The sequence below is a fragment of the Brachycentrus maculatus genome, unplaced genomic scaffold (genome assembly GCF_059751285.1).
Source record: "Brachycentrus maculatus isolate JH-2025_06_01 unplaced genomic scaffold, ASM5975128v1 h1tg000056l, whole genome shotgun sequence".
NCBI classification, from domain to species: Eukaryota; Metazoa; Arthropoda; class Insecta; order Trichoptera; family Brachycentridae; genus Brachycentrus; species Brachycentrus maculatus.
The window spans coordinates 441,591-459,768 of record NW_028280810.1 but is presented as its reverse complement, the minus strand read 5'-3'; the positions used below and the strand labels follow the sequence as shown (position 1 = coordinate 459,768).

At 31.4% G+C, this 18,178-nt stretch overlaps 1 protein-coding gene across 3 annotated transcripts in view; it reads left to right on the top strand.

The window, feature by feature from the left end:
• Positions 1-5,832: 5,832 nt before the first annotated feature.
• Pde8 (phosphodiesterase 8) overlaps positions 5,833-18,178 on the top strand; it is a 374,779-nt gene continuing 362,433 nt past the window's right edge. For all 3 annotated transcript variants that reach the window (XM_088278317.1, XM_088278316.1, XM_088278318.1), the window contains exon 1: positions 5,833-6,323. The gene's annotated coding sequence lies outside the window, so the exon portion shown is untranslated. The remainder of the gene's footprint in view (positions 6,324-18,178) is intronic.

Sequence of the window (18,178 nt, the reverse complement as noted above, 5' to 3'; positions counted from 1 at the left end):
AGAGTTATTGAAAGGCAATGAGTTAAAAAAAATTCCATACATATTCGTAAAAGAAAAAAATATCCAAGATACATAATTTAAAAAAAAATCGGGCGTGAAGAGACATGTGACTTATCCAGTGGTGTCCAGTGGAATGAGTTTTGTCTTTGCGAATATCCCCTCAAGAATGGAGACATACAATATTGTTCCGGCATAATAATCGAGAGAAGTATAGTATATATATCAGGGGGAGTAATTTTGATAAACAATAAGCCATAATACCTACGCAACTCGGTGTGTTCGGCAAACATTGTTCGTTCGCACGAACAGCCGACGTCTGGTCACCTTTAACTGCAGATGACTGATAACGCCTCCCAACATTCTAGGTTAAGATCTTCAGATTCAGGTTAAACTCATAAACACTGAACAAATACACGGGAATATCACTGCTGTGCGTCTTGGAGATCCCACTTTGTCTCTTGTACATATCTTTATAGTATTATTACCAATTTAAATTTATTTTTGCAAAGATACGTATATATTAAACTCACTCCTTTTAAATAAAAAAACTTGATTTTTCAGGAGAACGTTTTTACAGTTTAAAAATATAACACAATGTTTTGAAAATAAATTTCAAGCCACTTATTGAACTTTTTACGGTGCAACAAATCTTTTAAGGTAAAACCTGAAGGTTTTTTCACCATTTGAAACATATTTAGTTAATTTAAAAAAATTATAAAACAATACATTTTCTTCGAAATGCGAAAACGAAATTTTCTGACCTATAGCGGGTAAATATTAAGTTAAAAATATGCCGCTTTTGCGAGGACATTTTTATTTTTTGGGCATTCCGAAAACATATATATATAAAACATTATATATATATATATATATATATATATATAGATATATATATATATATATATATATATATATATATATATATATATATATATATATATATATATATATATATATATATATATATATATATATATATATATTTATATATATATATATATATATATATATATACATATATATATATATATATATATATATATATATATATATATATATATATATATATATATATATATATATATATATATATATATATATATATATATATATATGTATATATATATAAATATATATGATGAAAAACGATGAATGAAATAAATTCGTGACATACGTCTTAGGTACGAAAAAATCGTTTTCAAGTTTTATGCACTTATTATTTACAAAATATTTCAAATTTACATTTGCAAAAAATGATGAATTTTATTGTTGTTAATACTTTAAAAAAATATATTAATTTGTGGTAGGGTTTTCACTCTAAGAGTCCGCCACACTAACTACGGTCATCAAAATATTGTACACTGGCTCGATATTTCTCGTATACAATTATAACAATATTAAACACGGAATATTCACGTCATAGTGATAAACAACTGTTGGATTTAGTCCAAGAAAAATAACTGAAATGCGTTTATTTTAGTACGAATTCAATAAAACGCGCGATAAAGAAAATGTGCGTAACAATCAAACTGAATGTAAAGGCGCTTTCCCTTACTTAAATTATATCATTAGGGTTATAACATTCATACATTTTACAGTACCGGCCGCTGATCCCTGGGGTGCTCGGGCGTGTACGCTTGGGCCCTTTTTCAAGAATGACATTAAATTACGTCGTCGACATTTTTCAGGAAGACAAAAAAATTATGTCGTTGGCTTATGTTAGAATTTAGTTAGTTATATATATATATATATATATATATATATATATATATATATATATATATATATATATATATATATATATATATATATATATATATATATATATATATATATATATATATAAGAAAAACTTTTTTATCAGTAGTCATGAAGAAGTTTTTTAAAGTGCTATATCACAAAGTAAACGATGAATGATAAGGAGAGCGTTTTATTTCCATACCACAAAGTTAACAATGCTTTTAAAATACAAAAAAAACAGAATATTTTTTACGCAAAATTGTGTTGTATTTCTTTTGAGATGTTCTCTCTCTCTGTCTTTCACACTAAATATCTCTTATTCTTTATTTTTTGTTATTATTATAACAATTATATGAAAATTCTATTAGCATAAGAAAGGATCATTTCATCCCGACAAATTGTATAAAGATTCCATACACATATTATCTATAATCTTACAGTACTACAAAGGTTTCAGCATATGTTAATAGATTTCCCATCTTAGATGAACACAATAGTTGAATGAAACTTACAAAAGATTGTATTGTAGATAATTGAAAAAATAATAAAATGTAATAGTTAAAACGATAACAGATGTTTCTTTGCTTGTATTTTTTATCTGATGATGTTGAAGAAGATGTTAAGCTTCAATTAGTTTCTAATTGTAAAGTATCCACAATCTTTATATTTATCTATACATATCATGTTTACAATATGAAAAAATATTAATATGATAAGGTTTTTACTAGATTTTAGGCGTAAAAATATTCATTTTAAGCGTTTTCGAATACAAATATAGTATTTTAAAATATATATTTCTGATAAAATTTTGTTGTCAATCAAAGCCGTATCTCATGTGAACAGTCAATAATACTACCAATTTAAGTAATAACACGGTTATAAAAAAAACTTGTTTTGACAGATTTAAAGTTCGATTAAGTTTTTCTTTCTTTTGATAAATAGTAAAGAAATAAATTTATTTATATATGGTACTGTTGTGTTTCTTTGAAATAATATGCCAATTAATTTCCCATTCTAACCCCTTATCCGTACCCAATGGTGCATAGGGCACTGCATCGTATAGAAACAGTGTTATCTGGATGGTTACATATACGAAGAAAAGGTGATCAGCCTTCCGCTTCAGGTACCAGTTCAGGGTCATATTAAATAAATATTAGACTGAAAATCGCTAATATTTATTTTGACCCTCTTGGGACCTCCAGTATGGTAGCCTAGGGCGCTAACCATAACACTATGGAGGTGAACAAAAGAATGAATTTAGCATAAATTTAATGATTTTTCCCCATAGTTCTCAGCATTTGACTTTTTTTGTGATTGGTGTAATAACTATAGTGTATAGAACTTCCAAGAATTCGAGTTGTGTGGTTGTCAATAATGGATAGAATTGGTGAATGTTACACGTGTGTAAAGTGATCACTTTAACCAGCCTATGACGGTCGTCAGCCCCGTAAATGCCCAGACTTCCATATTCTTCTTCATCTTCGATGAGATGTCAAAAAATAATATGTAAATAACTCCTTTAATTGGAGATAATCCAGATTTTGTGAACAAGTATTTGGACACACTCAAAATGCTGATTGCATATTTAGCTATAATTTAGAATCATGGTAAAACATTTGTTTTATGTACGTTTTATAACATATTTATAAACACAGATTTTCACGGTTGCTGATAAATACAGAATACAGTGGAACTCGGTTATAATAGCCTCGACTATTACGTCAACTAGGATATTACTTCAATTTTTATTAAGTTCGGCTAAACTGTTTGTATTAACGTTATCAAAAAACGGTTTTTTATCTTCAACGATATGCATATGGGTAATTTTGGTTATATTTGATAAAAATGCAGTCAACATGCAATCACTCAGACGAATGTGCAGCAAAACAATGTATGAAATAAGAAAAGAATACAAAGCTGAGATAAACATAATCGGTGAAATTAAGAAAGGTGTGTTGAGATGGTTTGGACATGTTGAATGTATGAATGAGGAAAGAACTGCTTAACAAATTTATGAGGGAAATGTAGTTGAAAAAAGAAGCAGAGGAAGGCCGAGGAAAACTTGGCACAATCAGGTATGTCAAATACTTGAAAGCGGGCGGATCAAGAGTCGAAACAATCGGTGGGTATGCATGAGGAGATGCATGAATGTGGAAGAGGCGAAGAATGTTTGCAAAGATAGGGTGGAATGGCGTTCTATTCTCTCCTATAATCTGCCTATAAGCGGCGTGATGATTTCTTAGTTAATTAGTTTTAATCGTCGAACTATTAGATGACGCTTCTGTCTCAATATATAAGAATTTTATTAAGTTACATGTAGGTTGTGCCTATCAAATTTATTTATCTACAAGTCACATTGGTTCATGACTCGCCGTTAGATTATTTCTTCCGTTCTCTGGAATTTTGTTTACTTTAAGATTCGCGTTTAATACATAATATTATTAATTTAAATAGTTTTCACTCGCCGATCTTATCCAGCCAGACTAATCTTTCTGTCATATCACACTGTAATTGGGTACAAAAATAGGATAAAGATGCGTCTTTTCTGCTCTCCGTAGGGGAAATAAGCAGGCAGTTTCAGCATTCAATTCGTAACGGTGGCCTGAATTTCATTCAAATATTTGTAATTATTATTTTGGACTCAATTTTCATGTCGATTTTGTTGTGTGAGATTTAAACTGTTTTGCTTGTGTGAGAGTTTCTTATTTTCAGAGGATTTCATATCGCTCACTCCTTTCAAGAACGTCATAAATCAAAAAACTTGATTTTTCAGGAGAACGTTTTAAAATCAGGTATGCCAAATACTTGAAAGTGGTCAGGTTAGGAGTCGTAACAATCGGCGGGTATGTATGAGGAGATGCATGAACGTGGAAGAGGCGAAGAATGTTTGCAAGGATAGAGTGGTGTGGCGCTCTATTCTCTCTGCCTACCCCTGCGGGGAAGCGGCGTGATGGTTAGTTAGTTACGTTTTAAAAGTTTAACAATATAATGCAATTTATTAAAAATAAATTTCAAGCCACTTACTAAACTTTTTACTGTGCAACAGATCTTTTTAGGTAAACCTCAAGGTTTTTTCTCCATTCGAGAAATATTTAGTATATTTAAAAAAATAATTAAATAATACTTTTTCTTCAAAATGCAAAAACAACACTTTCTGCCCTGTAACGGGTAAATATTAAGCAAAAAATATGCCGCTTTTGCTGAGATAAAGTACATTTTCTGAGCATTCCGAAAACATGCACCACTGAAAATTGTCGACTTTTGATTTGTGACGTTCTTAAAACGAGTGAGCGATATATGGACCCCGAAAACCCGACGGTCGGTAGATATACATATACATTTACGCAGATGATCTCGATAACGAACGTTGTTATAAGACTAAGGGTCCGTTGCGCGGTACCTAACTGAAGCTTAAGATATTTCCGAACGTCTTCTATATTTCAGAATGGGTGTCAGATACCCTGGTGATTCGACTGGGAACGCTAAAACATAAATCATAAACTAACAAAAAAATGGATGTTGCACTTTCCAGCTATTCCGGCAAGTCAAGGTGTGAGTACATTCTATTTAAAAGTAAACTCGTATTGAGATAATATACAAAATAAATACATTTATATATTTATTTATTTTTATTTGGAAATTTAACCAAACAGTGACATAAATTCATTTACAGTAACGAGTAACACATAACTTTAAATAAACTAAATATTTTTCAAATGGAGAAAAAACCTTCATGTTTTACCTAAAAAGATCCGTTGCACACTAAACAGTTCAATAAGTGGCTTGATATTTATTTTTAATACATTGTGTTATATTTTTATACTTTAAAAACGTTCTCCTGAAAAATCAAGTTTTTTGATTTATGACGTTCTTGAAAGGAGTGAGCGATATATGTGGACATCCAAAGGGTTTACGAGACGCAAAGTGTTACTATCGGAATGTCCTTAACTAGCTCTCGGAGCAACAAGTTTCTCAGTTACAAACTTCCCAAGTACAGTCTCCCTTGTGCGGAGTGCGCGCGCCGGCTTTCCGCGCGAGCGTCGGCGGAAAGGCCCGAACGCGGCGCGACGCCAGGCCGACGCGCGAGGCAGCAGTACGAGCGAGTCCGCCGCCCGGGCTACACGCGTCCTCCGTGCGCGCGCGCCGCGATCGCAATTCCCAATCGGAACTCAACATGACAGATGAATATTTAGAGAAATAACTTTGTTTATATTTCCCTAACTTGGTTCCCTCGCTCCGGTCTCCTTCCCGCCCGCTAATTCCGAGTGACACGCGCGGAAGTTATTCTAACAGGTGTTTTGTTTACATGATAATTTTCCGCGGTATTTAGGCTTTGAAAACACTAGTAAATCATACGCTTTTCGGATTCACTTTACGCTGTTCACTTAGTCGGTTTTGTTCCGCTTTTGCGGGTGTGTTAGTGTGTGGAAGCGTTATGTGCTAATTGACAGAAGAGTGGACGGAAAAATACGTGTTAGGTGCCGAGTACGAGCTCTGCGGTGCAGTATATGTTGTGAGAGCAAGATCATGTCGCTTACTGCTGTCGTGGGTTAGTGCGGACCTTGGGACGACGATATGGAGAGGTATAAACAAAGCCATTGTTTCATTTTTTCTAGCGGTTAATTTCAAATCGATGCAATTTGTATGCATCCCGAGTCTGAACACATCAACCATAACCATATTACTTATTTATTTTTTTAAATTTTTTTATACAAAATGTTAGTAATATTAGTATATAAGCACTCACTGAGATTTTAATGTCTACCGGTTTCGAGACGTACCCGTCTCTTCGTCAGGACAATCACTGCAACAGCATGCAAACAATACTACATACACATCACCATCATCAGGGCAATATCAAGCTAGTAAGATATCAAATAGTCAATGATCACGTTTTTGTAAAACAATGCACTTGGTCACTTTCTCCTGTATGACTACGATAAATATATATATATATATATATATATATATATATATATATATATATATATATATATATATATATATATATATATATATATATATATATATATATATTTATATATGTATATATATATGTGTGTCCTGTTAAAGTAAAAATGATTAACCACAAAGTAAATCCTTTAAATATTGAGATTATGACTGAAACAAGGAGTATTTGGAACCAAGATAATGTAGATGTAATTTTCGAACTAGAACAGTAAGTTTTCTTAAGTATGCATCATGGCCAAAACGATAAGAGCCGCAAACGCTCAAACTACATATAAATGACATTTTTGACATCTCAACATAGATAAAGAAGAATGTGGAATATCATAAATTTACAGGGCTTGCGACCATCATAGGTTGTATCCTGATCCCGTCATAGATCTAGTGAACTCGCACATACTGTGTTACGAGAGATATATATATCTAGAAGTTTCAAGAATTTGAGTAGTGTGGTTGGCAATTAATGGGTAGAATTGGTGAATGTTACGCGTGTGTAAAGTGGTCATTTAAACCAGCCAGCAGATTTCCATATTCTTCTTAATATATGTTGATATGTCAAAAAATAATGTAAAAAATAACTCCTAATTGGAGATCATCCCGATTTGTGAACTAGTGGTCAGCTTCCGTAGTATAATGGTCAGCATGCTCAGCTACCGTACTGGAGGTCCCGGGTTCGATTCCCAAGGGGGGGCTAATAAATATAAGTGAATTTTTAACTGTAATATTTATTCAGTATTTTTCTGGACTGGTACCTGAAGCTGGTCACCTTTCCTTCATGTGTTAACGATCAAGATAACACTGCGTTTATATGGTGCAGTGCTCTATGCACCACCGGTGCGGATAAGGGTTTTTTAAAAAATTCGACACATTCGAAATGTTGTAAATATATATAAATTATGTTTGTTTTTGTATGAATGTTTATTTCGTGCATGTGTATACAGGTTAGAGAGCGTGCTCACATTAAGCATGTGTATCTATTATACCTTGACTCAAGAACTGGGAAGGTAGATATTTTTTAAAAATTAAATACGCATTATGCCTTGGAGAGGTTCTTATAAAAATGTATTTGGCTTATTATCAATGAGAGTATTGTTGCCTAAAAACACGTGTTTACTTTATGAACGGAAATCGACGGGTTTAAAACTAATAACAATCAATATTATTTTTTTTAAGTTGGCAAAATAAAAATAAAAACAATAAATTTGGATAATTTATAAAGTGCCATTTTCGTAAAATACTACCTCAAGGGCTAAGCAGGGTGAACGCAGACTGAATGCAATGAAATGCAATATGATGCAATATGGTGCAATAAAATGCATTAGAAAACAACAAAATGTAAAAAAATGCAGGCCAAAGTTGTCGTTCCCATTTTTTTTAAAATCTGAAGTATCATATACTTTATTCGTTACATACGAAGAACTCCACCTACAAGACACATAAGGTGGCTTGGATGAAAAAAATAATATGCTGATCATGTTGATGAATTTATAAATGAATGTTTATATATATATATATATATATATATATATATATATATATATATATATATATATATATATATATATATATATATATATATATATATATATATATATATATATATATATATATATATATATATATATCCTCATTTTTCTTCAAACCCTTATATCCGCCCTTCGTTTTGATAAATGTGGTTGATTCTGTTGATATTTATCTTAATAATTCAGACGAACTGTTTTATTCTTCTTCTCGCCTTTGTGTCATATTATGCATAGGGCACCGCATTGCATCGACGCAGTATTCAATTTATCGCTAATTACATGAAAGCAAGGTGATAAGTCTTGCATTTCAGGTACCAGTCCAGGGTACATAATATTAAATAAATAACAGAATACCCCCCTCGAAATGGAACCCGAGACCTCCAGTACGGTAGCCGAGCGTACTGACCATTACACTACGGAGGTGGTCCAAATATTTACGCAATATAAATTTTATACAATATCTTATACCATGATGAATTGTATAATTTTTAAATATGTATACATTGTGCCTCACTATCTATTACATAATATGAATGGATAGATAATCTTTTATTTTATCTCTTTAATAAAATATAATTATTCATTTAATTAATTATACGGTTTTTTTCGTAATATTATTGATAACACGAATAAAAGAATTCATTCAGTAAATATCCATAACAAATCATTCGGATTCGAGGTTCATTGCAACGATGAGTGTATTATACTTATTACGGCGTCATGACATTCATTGGATAAAATCAAACAATTTTTTAATATAATGTAATATTTACATTACATAAATTTAAAATGTAATAATACATAAATTATGAAGTTGTTTGACTTTTTCAATAATGAATTACTGATTAATCTAAAAATTATAATCTCATATCGTAGTCATACAGGAGAAAGTGACCAAGTGCATTTTTTACAAAAACGTGATTATCGAAAAAGTTACTAGCTTAATATTGCCCTGAAAAAATCCCAAAGCGATTTTAATCTTGGTAGCATAATATATTGACATTTAAAAAAAAGTTTTGTATTGATATTTCTTGGTGGAAATGCAACTATGAAATTTTTACCATATGCATTAATGTTTATTTTCTTGCCAAGAAAAAGTGACTTAAATAGCCCTCCTGAACATTTTACGTTTTTAGTTGGTCACTTTCTCTTGTACGACTACGATATACATGTTTTGAGTCTAATTTTTTAAATGACAAACGCGATTTGTAAAATTTTGTAAATAATATTTAAAGCTCTAACATTGAAGTCGGTCAATTTTACAAATTGTTTGTAATGTTACCTTGAACTATATACTGTACACTCACCGAGATTTAAGTCCACCGTTTTCGAGACGTATCCGTCTCTTCGTCAGAACAATCACTATACTACACCAGCATGCACTACACGTCACTACTATGGCACTATTCACACACTTGCAAATAAAGAAAATATTTTTCGCATGCGTTTTTGTTCAGTACGAGAACAGTCATCCAGTAAGAATGGAAGACCAACATGCACTAACGGCAATAGTAACATATAATATATAAGTATACATAATCGTCTTCTTTCTTTCACTCGTAAACGACAGTGGACGCTTGTGGAGGCTTAGTAAAATAAACGAAAACGTAGTATTAACTGAACATCAGAGTGGAACCTTATTTTTTTTAGGTTAAAATGTAATATCATAATGTATTCAGCGTATTCATTAATATTAAAAACACGCTGTACACATAGAAATACAAATAAATTAACGGAAATGAGAAAAACTAAAATAATTATTTCTGTATATATATATATATATATATATATATATATATATATATATATATATATATATATATATATATATATATATACATATATACATATATATATATATATATATATATATATATATATATATATATATATATATATATATATATATATATATATATATATATATATATATATATATATATATATATATATATATATATATATATATATATATATATATATATATATATATATATATATATATATATATATATATATATATATATATATATATATATATATATATTTATATATATATATAAATATATATATATATATATATATATATATATATATATATATATATATATATATATATATATATATATATATATATATATATATATATATATATATATATATATATACATACAAAACTAAATGTTTTATCATTTTTTAAATATTTCCGACTTAATTGGTTGAAAAACTAGAACGAATCTAAGCAGATGTCGAATCAATTCTTAATAAATTCTGATTGATCGTTTTAATAACAAAAGTGAAATCGAAAACCTTCAGAATTTTCAGTTAAAACATCTGTTCTCGTTCAGGGAGACCGTTTCTGAAATCTGAATTATAATCACTTAACACGATTTTCTGAAAGATAAGATAAAAGTTAGTAAATATATAATATAATGCCATTTAACGTCACGAGATTTTAGATGCCATACTTCTGATAAATATGTAGATATTGACCGTAACATGGTGACATGTTCTAAAGCGAGATTAAATAATAATTTTCTCAAGAGAGGTATTTCAAAAAATATATTAAAATTGAAATCATTAATTGATTCTGCTGGCGCATTGTGGTAAAATCTATCCGTTTTTAATTTATGTTTTACTTGGTAAATATAATAATGTATAAAGTGAACACTTAAGCCAGATAAATGCATCTTCTTTTGCATTTAAATGACTGGTGCATAGGGCACTGCTTCATATAAACACAGTGTTGTCTTGATCGTTTACACATGAAGGAAAGGTGATCAGCCCTCCGCTTCAGGTACCAGTCCAGGGTAATATTGAATAAATATTACAGTGAAAAAATCTCTTATATTTATTTGACCCCCCCCCCGGGAATCGAACCCGGGACCTCCAGAACGGTAGCTGAGCGTGCTGACCTTTACACTACAGAGGCGGACATATATATATATATATATATATATATTTGTATAAATATATATATATATATATATATATATATATATATATATATATATATATATATATATATATATATATATATATATATATATATATATATATATATATATATATATATATATATATATATATATATTATTGGAATATCATATATTGGGTGTATAATCCTGTGTCCGATAGAATAAATAAAAAAATGCATGAAAATAAATTTGTTTTCAAATTATTTCAGAATAATAGGACGTTGAACCCGTTTCGCAATTTTAAGCCTACTCAACGACACCCCCATGCTCTTACAACATTAATAAATAGTATTTGTGTCTTATTTCAAAAGCGACACAAACAATTTGGTAAACAACAGGTGTTTATTTTACGACAATAACTATTATCAAAAATTCCAGTAAGCATTTAATTTTTATTACAAAATATGGTGAAATATTCACAAAATTCTGTAATGGTTTTTATTTAGGATATTTTTTTCTGAATCTCATCTGCGTGCAATGGTGCGTAGGATATCGCGTCAGATCGATGCTGTGTTAACTTGAACATTGATTAAACGTAGGGAAGGTGATTAATCTTTCTGGTCAGATTCTGAAATATAGGAGTCATATATTCCAGAATTTGAAGATGTATTATGAATGATATAACATTTAATACAATATCAAATACTTGTTCACAAAATCTGGATTATCTCCAATTACAGGAGTTATTTTCATATTATTTTTTTGACATCTCATCAAAGATGAAGAAGAATATGGAAGTCTGGGCATTTACGGGGCTGACGACCGTCATACGCTGGTTTAAGTGATCACTTTACACACGCGTAACATTCACCAATTCCACCCATTATTGACATAATCACACTACTCAAATTCTTGGAAGTTATAGAATATATGAACCAATTTAAGAATATTTGAACCAATTTAGAAATTTCTAAATTGGTTCATATATTTTTCATATTTGTTTATATATTCATATATTATAACTTCCAAGAATTTGAGTAGTGTGGTTGTCAATAATGGGTAGAATTGGTGAATGTTACACGTGTTTCAAGTGATTACTTAAACCAGCCTATGACGGTCGTCAGCCCCGTAAATGCCCAGACTTCCATATTCTTCTTCATCTTTGATGAGATGTCAAAAAAATAATATGAATGATATATGTAAGTAAACGAAATTTGTTTAAAGTATAAATTCCAGAATGCTGTATATGACACAATGACGAACGTTATACAAGTTTGTAAATAATCACATAAACAAGCCAATGACAGATCGCAAGCCTTCTAAACGTCTTCTTCTTCTTCTAATTCGCCTTCATGAGCCCTGTATCCTCCACTGTTGAATATAGGCCTCTTCCGTATCTTTTTATTTCCTCCGGTCGGTTGCTGCTTGCAGCCAGTTTCTACCCCCCACAGCGACTATGTCGTCGGACCTTTTGGGGTCTTCCGACGCCCCATAAATATCTAGACTTCCATATTTTATTCTCATAAAAAAAATTAAGTATAAGCATACTAAGTAGCATTTGCTCAATTAAGGAAAGATCACGTGCAGTGAGCATATGTATCTAGACCAGTGATTCCCAAAGTGGTCTATATCGACCCCTAGGGGTCCACGACAACTTGCAAGGGGTCTAACTAACTAACTAACTAACCATCACGCCGCTTCCCCACAGGGGTAGGTAGAGATAATCGAACGCCACACCACTCTGTCTTGGCAAACATTCTTCGCCTCTTCTACATTCACGTATCTCCTCATACATACCCGACGATTATTACGACCCCTGACCCGGCAGCTTTCAAGTATTTGACATACCTGATTGTGCCAAGTTTTCCTCGGTCTTTGTCTGCTTCATCTGCTTGTCTTTCTCTGGTCCATGAAATTGAAATGAGGGTCAACGACGCACAGTTTGTGTCCGCGCGGTACTCAAGATTCAAACTTTAAATTCTCTGTACTGAGTATTGATATCGTAGTGAATTTGGCTTAATCTTCATACTATTGAAATCTGTGGGAGCTTTGGTATCTCGGCGGCGGCTGTCAGTTTGTATCAGTTTCATTTTGTTTGAGAGGGCCGCAGAAAAGTGCAAATATAGATATATTATGCTGATCATGCCGTAAGTTAAAAGTAGGTTTTTGTTCAAATCATTCACAATTATTCGCGTACACCTGCTTTATAGTTTACCTTTTCAAAGTTTTAGCAATCGGAATTATAATACAGTTAAACATCTATAAAATGTCACTAGATATAACGTTTTCCTTGATATTAGGTTTTTTTCCTTGATATGATGAACTTAAACATTGATATAACGTAAAAAAAATGAAATCGTAAATTTCCCGTCAAAAATATATAGGGTCCGCCATCTAAAGTTTTTTTTTTCAACTAGTGCTTATTTCGTGAATGGTAACACTTAGCTCATGTCTGATTTGACAGATAATTAGTTTTATCCTTCCGCTGAGCGAATATGGTTGTGTATACGCTTGAACAACGCTGGGAAATATTGCGACATTACTTTGAAAATCATGGTAATGTTGCAGAATGTGTGCGAAAATTGCGTACGGTTTTTGGAAGAAGAGAAGCACCGTCAGCTCCGTATGTTCGTTATCTTGTGAAAAAAGTGAAAGAAACTGGCATCCTCATCGATAAACCAAAGCGTGAAAAGCCAAAAACAGTGCGTACACCCGAGAATATCGATGTTGTGGCAGAAAGTGTGCGTGAAGCGCCATCAACATCAATTCACCGTCGTTCTCAACAATTGAACATTTCGGAGACATCATTGAGACGAATTTTGCATAAAGACCTTGGTATGACGCCATACAAAGTCCAATTGGTTCAGGAGTTGAAGCCAACTGACCATCCAATGCGTTTTCGCTTCGCTGAGTGGGCCTGCGATCGACTTACAGAAGATGCCGATTTTGCCAAAAAAATCATCTTTTCGGATGAAGCTCATTTTGATCTTGGCGGGTATGTAAACAAGCAAAATTGTCGTATTTGGGGCACAGAAAACCCGCACGCATACATTGAAAAGCCGGTACACCCAAAACGAGTCACTGTTTGGTGCGGATTTTGGTCCAGAGGCATAATTGGGCCATTTTTCTTTGAAAATGAGCAAGGAGTGGCCGTTACAGTCAATGGCGATCGTTATCGGGCCATGTTGAACGGATTTTTGTTCACAAAAATTGAAGAGGAGGATATTGGCAACATTCGGTTTCAACAAGACCGCGCTACGTGCCACACAGCCGAAGCTACACTCGATGTTTTGCGAAGCTACACTCAAAAAAAAAGTTATTTGGCGGACCCTTTATTTACTAAAAATCAAAAAGAAGTTAATGAATTTACTAAAAATCAATATCAGGTAAGGCGGGGGTCTACCCAATATCGACAAACATGGCAAGGGGTCTATGAGACAAAAAGTTTGAGAACCTCTGATCTAGACCTTAAGAATATGATAAACATGTTCATAAACCTACATAAACATATTCGTATTATCATATCATATAGTATTTTTTTTCACGTATAAATAATACGCCTCTCTCTTCGCTAGTCGTGCAATTAATTCACATCTTTGACAAGGTGACTGACTAAAAATTTCACCGCTGGCGCCTAAATTTCCAATTTATTATTTCCTATTTGAAATATTTGGGCGTTTAATAAAATGTATATCGAATAAATCTTGCCGAGCGAGATATGTAATTAGATTGTATGAAACGAAATTCGCAGGAAATCGTAGGCGTGGGTGGGACGATGTGTTGCGAGATTTTGCGCGTACGCAGATTATATTGTAGGTTTTAGGTAGGGTGGAAGAACCATTGTTGGGCATGGTATGACCGACCAATTATGGACACCGAAAACGGCATCCCAAAAAGTAAACAATACACATTAACGTGTTCGTAAAACGAATCAATTTGTGGATAAGTAAAGTGTCCATATAATTAACTTAATTAACTTAATTGCTAACTAACCATAACACCTCTTCCCCGCAGGGATAGAGAGAGAGAATAGAGCACTTCACTACTCTGTCTTCGCAAATTTTCTTCGCTTTATACATATTCATTATTAAGATTATTTCGCCAATTATTTCCACTCCTGACTTGACCACATTCAAATATTTGAAATATCGCTCACTCCTCTCAAGAACGTCATATATAAAAAATCGTCAGTTTTCAGTTGTGCATGTTTTGGGAATGCCCAGAAAATGTACTATATCCCAGCAAAAGCGGCATATTTTCAACATAATTTTTATCCGCTACAGGGCAGAAAGTATTGTTTTTGCATTTTAAAGAAAATGTATTGTTTATTTTTTTAAATCTACTAAATATTTTTTAAATGGAGAAAATACCTTCAGACTTTACCTAAAAAGATTTGTTTCACAGTAAAAAGTTCAAAAAGTGGCTTGATATTTATTTTTTAATACATTTCATTATTTTCTTCAACTTTAAAAACGATCTCCTGAAAAATCAAGTTTTTTGATATATGACGTTGTTGAAAGGAGTGGTCAAGTTTTCCTCGGTCTTGCTATGCTCCTTTTTCCAACTTCTTAGACTTCATAAATTTGTTTAACCGTTCTTTCCTTGCTCATTAGTTCCTCATGTCCAAACCATATCAACACACCTTTTTTTTAAATTTTATGATTATTCCTAACTAAACTATGCATTCTTTCTTTATTTCACCATTCGAATATCTATCTTATATTGTAAAGCCGCAAAATTTATCTTGTTTCTGAATTTGTATTTCTAATTATTTTAAAAACAATTTAAAAAAATACATTTTCGTGAAACACGCCAGATTTCTTCTTCTACTAACGATTTTCGGCACCCGGTGGTGAATAGGGCACTGCAAAGGATCTATACAGTGTTATCTGGACCGTTCATTACACGAATGAAACGTAATGAGTTCCGCGCTTCAGCCACTGTTCCAGGGCAACATGAAATAAGTATTGGATGAAAAGTAAGTAATTAGAACCTAGAAAATAAATATACACTCAAAATTTGCGTGTATTTTTCTGTCGAATATTTGTTTTTTTTTGTTATTGTTAATAATAAATTTAATTGTTTATATTTCTTATTGATATAAACAATACAGATCAATTAAATGTTAATTTGTTTAATCACTTATTTACTGTTATTGTTTGTTTATCACGTTTTATTTTCACGAATGACTGACAACGAAAATAATTCTTAATGACATGTTCTTGACCGAATGTTTGATCATTAATGATGACAATTAATTAACTTATCTTAAACTCGTTAAAATACAAATATAACAACATTTTAAAATTCAACTCAGTTTTAATATTTGACTTCATTTGATTTTATTTCGCAATTCAATCAAATGATATGTTCATATTATTTTTTAACATCTCATCAAAGATAAAGAAGAATATGGAAGTCTGGGCATTTACGGGGCTGACGACCGTCATAGGCTGGTTTAAGTGATCACTTTACACACGTGTAACATTCACCAATTCTACCCATTATTGACAACCCCACTACTTAAATTCTTAGAAGTTCTATATATATATGAACCAATTTAGAAACCTTGTTCTTGAATCACTAGAACTTCACTACAGACATCTATTGGTGAGATGCAAAGAAGCTTTTTACTAAGCTGAAACTCTTATATTAGTATGTGAGGTCCGAATCCTGGATTATAATCACACACATGAGAAACGCCAGAAAATACCATTTTCATTTTTATTATTAAGCTTATAATTTGACAAGATAATTTATTTACAACATTTTGAGTGTGTCCAAATACTTGCTTACAAAATCTGGGTAATCTCCAATTACAGAAATGCCGTAAATGCCCAGACTTCCATTTTTTTTCTTTATTTTAAATTCTTTTGCATTACATAAATTCAAAAACTAAAAATATAAATAAAAAATAAAAAGGAATACAAAAAAAGATCCCACAAAGGCATGGCCTGTGTGTGGGTGTACAAAATAAATAGTCATAGTACAGGGTATAAGGGTATAGGTTTCTAAGTATAATTAGTAAATACAAAATACAAAAAACTTAATATAAAATACAAAAAAAAAATACTTGACTCTCAGTGAGCATTTTTTTTTAAAATTAAAACTTAAAAAAAACATAAAAAAGATGACAAAGTAAAAAAGTAAAAAGCTAGCGATCATGTGCTAAATGAATAAGGAGCTTAAATCTGTATCTTCTATAAATAATCTAAGCAAATTTTTAAATATATTCCATATTCTTCTTCATCTTTGATGAGATATTAAAAAATAATATGAAAATAACTCCTGTAATTAGAGATAACCCTGATTTTGTGAACAAGTATTTGGACACACTCAAAATGTTGTAAATGGTATGTTTACTAAAGCATACTTCTAAAACTTAAATTTTATTTTCTTGTTTTTAAATGGCATCTTACAAGATTGTCCTAGACCTGTCCAATATTGGCTCTCTTACTCTACATACGAGTAGCTTTTGTACTTACTTTATACACTGGTGTATCTATGACCTTCGATAATAATAAAAAAAAAGAAATATGAAAAAATCTAATTCCAAGGAAATAGCAAATTTACGAGTATTTGAGATCATAAGTAAGCTAAAACTGTAAAAAAATGCCATTTGAATAGTAAGAAAGTGTCACAGCAAAATGTAAAAAAATAAAAATATTTATATTTCAAATATTGATTTTCTATGAACCCTGTTATGTATCGATTGAACATTGTAATGTCCGTTATAATCAGCTCGATATCACATATATTTTCATGGAACCTTTTTGTATAATATATCTACGCGTGTAATAGATGGATAGGTAACACGACAACAATTATTTTGTTTATCTAAGCCTATCAAGATAAACCTGCATTGATTTTTCATATAACTATCATATGTATTTTTTTACCTACGTACTATGTAGATAACGCACATAGACGTCAAGAGATATCCCTAAACTACAAACTTTATATTCTCTGGTCATCTACCAAGGGTTGGAAAAATGCCGAACCCCCTTCTAGTGGAACGGATTCATTTAC